Source organism: Callithrix jacchus, chromosome 13, assembly GCF_049354715.1.
Source record: "Callithrix jacchus isolate 240 chromosome 13, calJac240_pri, whole genome shotgun sequence".
NCBI classification, from domain to species: Eukaryota; Metazoa; Chordata; class Mammalia; order Primates; family Cebidae; genus Callithrix; species Callithrix jacchus.
Window position 1 is genome coordinate 106,348,870 of NC_133514.1, and position 7,587 is coordinate 106,356,456.

The following is a 7,587-nucleotide window of genomic DNA, read 5'->3' on the forward strand; positions in this document are numbered from 1 at the left end:
TTGTTGTTGTTTCTAGAAAAACTAGGGAGCTAAGGAGGAGAAAAAAAGGTTTTCTTTTTCTTTTTTTCTTGACTTACGGCAGAGTTAGCCAAACTGCAAGATTTGAGGGCATAGTGTCCAAGACTTCTGATATCAATATAAGTTTAGAGGTTCCCAAACCCCCTCAGGTTTGATAATTCATTGGGAGGACTCACAGAACTCACTGAAAGCCATTATGCTCATAGCTATGGTTTTATTATGTGGAAAGGATACAGATCAAAATCAGCCAAGGAAAGCAATGGCTAAGGCAGAGTCTGGAGGGCTCCAAATGCAAAGCTCCTGTTGTCACTTCCCACAGTCAGGCTGAGTTACCTTCCCAGCACTGGTATGTGACAGTATGCTTGGAGTATTGCCAACCAGGGAAGCTTGCCTGAGCTGTGTCCACAGTTTTTATTGGGACTCGACCAGATAGGCTTGATCAGTCATCCACTTGGTTGAACTGATACTCTACTAGACTGATAGTGTATGACAAAACCCCTACCTAGTTCAGGTTTGGTCTTTCTGGAATGGCCAGTCCCCACCCTAAAATCCAGTTTGGCCAGTCCTCATCTGAACAAAGATACTCCTATCAGGTATGATATAGATAACCTTCCAGAAGCCAAGGGAAAAACGTCAAACCTTCTCTTTGGGCAAGATTGAATCCTTTACAACATGGCCACCAAGTGGCTTTTGGCGAAAGCTTTCTTACAGTAAAATGAACATATGTCTGACATTTGGAGGAGCCAGTGTAGAGTAGGAGGCTTTTAACTCAGTTTCTCAATACATGTGGCCATCTATGTGAGTACTATAGTCTCACGTATAATCCCAGAGTTAGACTGTATTATGATATGGTAGTAAACATAACTTGAAAAATTAGAGTCAAAAGATAATGGCAGATAGGTACAAGAGTTCCACTCTGCCATCAACAGCTGGTCCAGTTCAACATCATTACTGTATGACCAAAGTGTCTCTCAGAGCAATGGCACTCAGGCTTGCAGGTTCCCATTTGACGCTGTCAGCTTCCAAAAACAGAAGTGGCCTTTACCCTTTCAGGTACCAGACTGTCTTTTTAACGTGTTTTGTCCACCAAGTAACTTGTAGATTTTAACATTAACAACTTGCTTGGGCTCAGCAATCTTACTGGTTCCCATTTAGCATGTCCAATCAATATGGTCAGGGCAGATTCACCTGTCTTGTGTTTTGCATTACTAGGTAAGGGAGATTTTCCTCATAGTACATTCATGTAAAGGGGATGCAACAACTCCAAACAGAATCTGTTCAGACATTCCAGTTTTCATCTAGACTTTCACTTTAATCCTATCAAATGTATTTTCATATCTTTCCAGTCTGTCACCTTGGTTAGAATTTCACTAAAAGAAAAACAATGCATGGGGCTCCCATGTCAAAGAATTTTAGAAATGTTTTTTTTCAGCTGGGCTTAGTGGCTCATGCCTGTAATCCCAGCACTTTGGGAGGCCAAGGCAGGCAGATCATGAGGTCAGGAGATGGAGACCATCTTGGCCAACATGGTAAAACTCTTTTTCTACTAAAAATACAAAAAAAAAAAAAAAAATTAGCCATGTATGGTAGTGTGCACCTATAGTCCCAGCTACTTGGGAGGCTGAGGCAGGAAAATCGCTTGAACCCAGAAGGAAGAGATTGCAGTGAGCCGAGATCATGCCTCTGCACTCCAACCTGGCAACAGATCAAAGCTCTGTCTCAAAAAAAAAAAAAAAGAAATGTTTCTTTTCCACCCATGACTACCCATTCACGTACATTTGGTCTTGGGCCCCCAACCAGAAATTGGGCCAGTGGACCTAGGTTCTTTCTTCAGGGTGTGTGTGTGTGTGTGTGTGTGTATGTGTGTGTGTGATGGTGTCTTGCTCTGTTGCCCAGGCTGGAGTGCTGTGGCATGATCTTGGTTCATTGCAACCCCCACCTCCTGGTTGAAGCAATTCTCCTGTCTCAGCCTCCCGAGTAGCTGGGATTATAGGCATGCACCATCATGCCTGGCTAATTTTTGTCTTTTAGTAGGGATGAGGTTTCATCATGTTGGTCAGGCTGGTCTTGAACTCCGGACCTCTGGTGATCTGCCCACCTCAGCCTCCCAAAGTGCTGGGATTACAGGTGTGAGCCACCTGCCTGGCCTTTCTTCAGTTCTTGACTACATTGTGTTTCTTCACCCCAGGTGACTGGAAGTCATGTTTCTCACGGTCATCTTTGCTTTGCAGCTTTTACAATTTATCCAAACTAGGTTGAATAAAGTGGATTTGTTTAGCAGTCTTCAATGTTGGGGGACTGACTTGTAAGGGTTCCCATCAGTCCATCCAACTTCTGAGAGTGCTGCATTAAGACTTTTGTTTCAATACTACCAAGGCCCACTTTATTTATATTTCCTAATAACTGTTTTAAAATGTCTATCCATTCTCTCTCCCTTTTCTCTTGCCTTAGTCTCTTGGAGTAAGTCTGCTCTCTGTTGTTTTAGCATAACTTTTCCCTTTGTAGGTGGCCCTGAGGCTAGCAGCTGTGGCTCAATGGCTAGAATTCAAGCTTGGTCCAGCCTCAAGTTCTGCCCCAACACTATCCCTGTAATTTAGCTATTACAGATAATAACAATCAAGAGATTGCACGTTCAGCTTTCTGATGTTGTTGTTCCTTTGCGTTTATTTTGGCCTCCAATGAGCCAATTCGGTTTGAGTAAGACCCCATGATTTCTAAATTACATTGGTAAATCTTACTTCAAATAAGGTAAGTAAACCCCATGACTACCTGGGGTTTATTCAAGGATGCAAGGCTGTTTCAATATTTAAAATTCAATCAGTATAATTATTACATTAACAGGTGAAAGAAGGAAAATCACAGGATCATATCAATCAATGTAGAAAAGGCATTTGACAAAATTTGACACCCATTCATAATTAAAATTCTCAGAAATATAAGAATATAGAGGAACTTCCTCAACTTTATGAAGAACATCTGTAGAAAAACCTATAGCTAATGGCGAAATATAGAACGCTTCCTCTGTAAGATCAAGGTCAAAGCTAAGATACTTGCTCTCACCACTCTTATTCAACAGTCCTGGAAGTTCTAGCCAGAGCAATAAGGCAAGAAAAAGGATATAAACATCATACAAATCAAAAAGGAATAAGTAAAGTGACTCCTACTTGCAGATGGCATGACTGATGGTACAGAATATCCCTAAGAATCTTTAAAACAGAAAAAAAAAACTAGTAGAATTAAGCATCTCCAGCAAAGTTGCAGAATACAAAACTAAAAGAATATATAAAAGTAAAATGCATTTTTATATACTAGCCATGAACTTGTGGACACTGCAATTAAAAATATCATTTCATTTATAATTTCTGAAAGAAATGAAATACATATAATCTAACAAAACATGTACAGGACTTGGATGTTGGAAGCTGCCCAATGCTGATTAAAGAAATCAAAGATCTAAAAAGACATACTATGTTCATGAATTAGAAGACTTAATATAGTGAAGATGTCAATTTTTTTTTCCAAACTGATATACTATTTTAATGCACTGCCTATTCAAACTATAGCAATATTTTTATAAATACAGAAAAGATTACTAAAAAATTTTTATATAAAGGCAAAGAAATTAAAATAGCTAAAACATTTTTTAAAAGAAGAATAAAGTGAAAGGAATCAATCTACCTGATTCCACAAATGATTATATAGCTACACTGATGAAAACTGTGTGATATTGGCAGAGGGCAGACACATGGATCAACAGGCCCCAGAAATAAATCCACGAAAACATACCCAACTGGTTTTTGACAAAAGTGCAAAAGCAATTTAATGGAGGAATGATACCCTTTTCAGGAAATGGGACTGCCACAACTGGACATCCATAGACAAAGAAAAACAAATAGAAAAAAAATACCTCAACCAAAAGTTTGTACCATTTGCAAAACTTAAGTTGTGATGGCTAATTTTGTGTGTCAACTTCATGGGGCCATGTGGTGCCCTGATATTCAGTCAAACATTATTCTGGGTATTTCTGTGAGGGTATTTTGAATGAGATTTATCATTTAACCTGGAAGACTGAGTAAAGCAGATTGTACTTTCTACTGCCGGTGGACCTATCCAATCAGGTGAAGGCCTGAATAAAAAAGTCAGATCCTTCCTTTAGTAAGAGGGAATTTTTCCTGCCTGATGATCTTTAGATGAGGACAGTGACTTTTTCCTCTCCCTTTGGGCTTGAACCTGAAATATTAGCATTCCTGGGCCTCTAGCTTGCCAACTCACCTTGCAAATCTTGGGATTTTCTAGCATAAGCCAATTTCTCATAATAAATCTCTTTATTTATGCATACATCCTATTCATTCTGTTTCTCAGGAGTACCCCAGATAATACAGAGAGGATCATAGACTTAAATGTAAAACTGTAAAATGTTAGGAAAAAAAACACACGTTGAGAGATAGGATTAGGTAGACTTAGATTTGGCACAAAAAGCACAGTCGCTAAAAGAAAACATTGATAAATTGAGCTTCATCAAAATTTAACATTTTGACTCTGCAAAAGACCCTGATAAAAGGAGGAAAAGCAAAGCTGTACATTGGGGGAAATGTATGCAAACTATATATTTGACTGGTATCTAGGATATGCAAATAATTCAAACGACAATAAAAAAATTCAAACCACTGAGGGCAGTAGCTCACGCCTGTAATCCCAGCACTTTGGGAGGCTGAGGTGGTGGATCACTTGAGGTCAGGAGTTTGAGACCAGCCTGGCCAACATGGTGAAACCCCCAACTCTACTAAAAATACACATAAAAAAACTAACCAGGTGTGGTGGGCGCCTGTAACCCCAGCTCCTTGGGAGGCTGAGGCAGGAGAATCACTTGACCCTGCGAGGCAAAGGTTGCAGTGAGCCAAGATCGTGCCATTGCACTCCAGCCTGGGCAACAAGAGCAAAACTCTGTCTCAAAAAAAAATTTCAACATGGGAAATTTACAGATACAGCCAAAACTGATACAGCCAAAACCTAACGGTATGCTACATCCAGACCCATCTCACATCCAAAGATACACAAAGTCTTAAAACAAAGGGTTGGAGAAAGATCGGCCAATCAAATGGAGAGCAAAAATAAACAAATAAATAAATAAAAAGCAGGAGTTGCAATTCTTGCATCTGATAAAATAGATTTCAAAGCAACAAAGATATAGTGGTAAAAGGATCAATGCAATAATAAGAGCTAATGATCCTAACACCCAGATAGATACGACTCATAAAGAGATTTAGACTCAACGAGACAGAAAATTAAAAATATCCAGGACTTGAACTCAGATCTGGAACACGTAAACTCAATAAATATTTATAGAGCTCTCCATTTTAAATACACAAAATATACATTCTCCACCTTAAATACACAAATATTGATCAGCCATTATTAATACCCATTTTTAGAATAAACCTACATTCCCGTTCTCTCTCCTTTTCTTCCTCTTTCTTCCTCTCCTTCACTCCTTTTTTCTTTCTTAAAAAAAAAAATCTTCTTCCTCTTCATAAGGCTTATTCCATCACCTCTGTTTTCAATTCTTATCCCCTCTGGACTTCACCAAGGACCCTCAGCTCATTTAATTCTTTTCTTTTCCATTAAAAAAAAAAAGGGAAATTTACATGAGATATTTCAATGAGGAAGATATACCGACAGGAAATAAGCACATGAGGAAGTACGTCCAAAATCATTTGCCATTTGCCATTAGAGAAATACAAATTAAAATCACAATGGGCTGGGCACGGTAGCTTACGCCTGTAATCCCAACTCTTTGGGAGGCCAAGGTGGGTGGATCACCTGAAATCAGGAGTTCAAGACCAGCCTGGCCAAGATGGTGAAAACTTGTCTCTACTAAAAATACAAAAATTAGCCTGGTGTGGTGGCACGACCCTGTAATTCCGGCTACTTAAGAGGCTGAAGCAGGAGAACCACTTGAACCTGGGAGGCAGAGGTTGCAAGATAGCACCACTGCACTCCAGCCTGGGTGACACAGTGAGAGTATTTATATATATTTTCTATTTATTTTACATACCTTTTTTGTCTCAAAAATATATATATAAAAGCCACAATGATATATATGTTGGTAAAAATGGCTAAAACAAAAAAGTAGTGACAATACCAAATGTTTGTGAGGATGTGGAGAAACTAGATTACTCACACATTGCTGATGGGAATGTAAAATGGCACAGCCTTTCTAGAAAACAGTCTGGCAGTTTGCTGGAAAAAAAAAGCAAAAACTGAGCCTGCAACGACTATGTGACCCAGCAGTCACATTCCTGGGCATTTATCCCAGAGAAATGGAGAATTATGTTCACACAAAAACATGTATATAAATGTTTATAGCAACTTCATCCAAAATAGTAAAAAACTGGAAGCAATTCAGATGTCCTTCAACAAGCGAATGGTTAAACAAACTGTGGTACATATGTACTGTAGAACTCAATACTCAACAATACTCAACAGTACCATGCTATTTGACAATAAATAGAATGGGAGGCCGAGTGCAGTAGCATGCCTGTAATCCTAGCACTTTGGAAGGCCAACTCAGGCAGATCACTTGAGTCTAGGAGTTTGAGACCAGCTTGGGCAATGTGGCAAAACACTGTCTCTACAAAAATACAAAAATTAGCTGACGTGGTGGCATGCACCTGTAGTCTCAGCTACTCAAGAGACTGAATTGCTTAAACCTGGGAGGCAGAGGCTACAGTGAGCCAAGATTGTGCCACTGCACTCCAGCCTGGGCAACAGTGCAAGACTTTGTCTCAAAACAAAATGGATTATCGATATACATAACAACCTGCATTAATTATGCTAAGGGAAAAAAGTCAATCCCAAAAAGTTGACAAAAAAGTCAATCCCACAGTTACATACTATGCGATTCCATTTATATAACGTTCTTCAAATGGCAACACCATAAAGAACAGGCAGGGGGTGGTGACACACCTGTAATTCCAACACTTAGGGAGGCTAAGGCGGACAGATCGCTTGAGCTCAGTTCAAGACCAACCTGGGCAACATGGTGAAACCCTGTCTCTACCCAAGGTACAAAAACATAAGCCAGGCATGGTGTCCTGCATCTGTGGTCCTGGCTACATGGGAGACTTGAAATGGGAGAATTGCTTGGGGTGGGCGAGGGAGTGGGAGGTGGAGGTTGCAGTGAGCTGAGATTGCATCACTGCACTCCAGCCTGGGTGACAAAGCAAGATTGTCTCAAAAAATCAAAAAAATTAAAAATGAACAGATCATTTCTAGGGGTTACGGAGGAAATGGAACAGCAGAAAAGTAGGTGTGGCTATAAAGGGCAGCATGTGATAATGAGAATGTTCTGTACAATATCCTGGTTGTCATACAGTACTATAGTTTTGCACGATGTCACCATTGGGGGAAAGTGGGTACAGAGGATCTCTGTTTTGTTCCTGACAACTACATGTGCACCTACAATTATCTCAAAATAAAAAGCTTAATAAAAACAGAATTAAAGTGAAAGAGGTCAGCAGGAGAGTGGGCAAGTGAGATGCAGCAACACAGGAAGAGGCAGGAGAGATC